The sequence below is a fragment of the Engraulis encrasicolus genome, chromosome 23 (genome assembly GCF_034702125.1).
Source record: "Engraulis encrasicolus isolate BLACKSEA-1 chromosome 23, IST_EnEncr_1.0, whole genome shotgun sequence".
NCBI lineage: Eukaryota > Metazoa > Chordata > Actinopteri > Clupeiformes > Engraulidae > Engraulis > Engraulis encrasicolus.
In genome coordinates this window covers 42821095-42822044 of record NC_085879.1, presented here as the reverse complement: position 1 = coordinate 42822044, position 950 = coordinate 42821095, and the positions used below count along the sequence as shown (strand labels likewise).

At 42.8% G+C, this 950-nt stretch overlaps 1 long non-coding RNA gene across 1 annotated transcript in view; it reads left to right on the top strand.

Annotated features, from left to right (window-relative positions):
* The first annotated feature begins 400 nt into the window (after nt 1–400).
* LOC134439787 (uncharacterized) overlaps nt 401–950 on the top strand; it is a 1793-nt gene continuing 1243 nt past the window's right edge. The window contains exon 1 of the long non-coding RNA XR_010032852.1: nt 401–950. This exon is cut by the window's right edge and continues 13 nt beyond it. This is a non-coding gene — a long non-coding RNA (uncharacterized LOC134439787).

Below are 950 nucleotides of genomic sequence, written 5' to 3'. Positions count from 1 at the left end.
TTCAGACATGACATAGCACATACCCTATTCAGACATGACATAGCACCTTATTCAGACATGACATAGCACATACCCTATTCAGACATGACATAGCACATACCCTATTCAGACATGACATAGCACCTTATTTAGACATGACATAGCGCATACCCTATACAGACATGACATAGCACATACCTTATTCAGACAAGACATATGTGACCCCTCACCACGAAACCAGGCATAAGTCGCGCAGCCGCGTTCAGAGCTACAGCCAAATTTAGTCAGGGAAGCGATTTTCTATGTGTTTTGACATCTTGGAAGAAAACGGTACCTTAACACTTATATTTTCAATTTCCATGGTCATTACATTCAAATTCGGTCAATAAAGATGTTTATTATGTCAATTATGCCAGCGTGATCAAAAGTTCAGGCTTCACTGAGCAAAGAGAAAGCCGAAATGGGCCACTTTTCCCCGACCGAAACAACCTCCGATCTGTTGCGGATCATCCAAGTGTTTGGTACGAGGAGAAAGCTAATGAAATGCCCTGTCCAATCACGTAGGTCAAATGGCGATATTATTTTGTAGTTCTTTTAAAAGAGCCAATCAAAAGAGTAAACCAAACCCTCTTGTTGCTATGCTTGTCAAGATCAAGCTCCGTGATTGGTCAAACGCCCACCGCGTGCTCTACGGGCATGCGCAGTTCTCTCACTTACATCCGCAACAAACCAAGCATGGTTAGTGTTATTGCAAGTTTGATTAATGTTTCGTCTCGTAAATAGCCGTATTTACTCCTCATTTTTGGACAACAATGACAAGGACAAAGGCGACTGGCAGTCTGATGATGACTGGGATGCCTTTGATGATGAAAAAGACGATCGAGTGCACGAACTGGGAACAGATTCAGCAGTGGAGAAGACCAATGCGATTTTTACCGCGGACGTATCTCCCAATTCTGGCTATGAAAAGA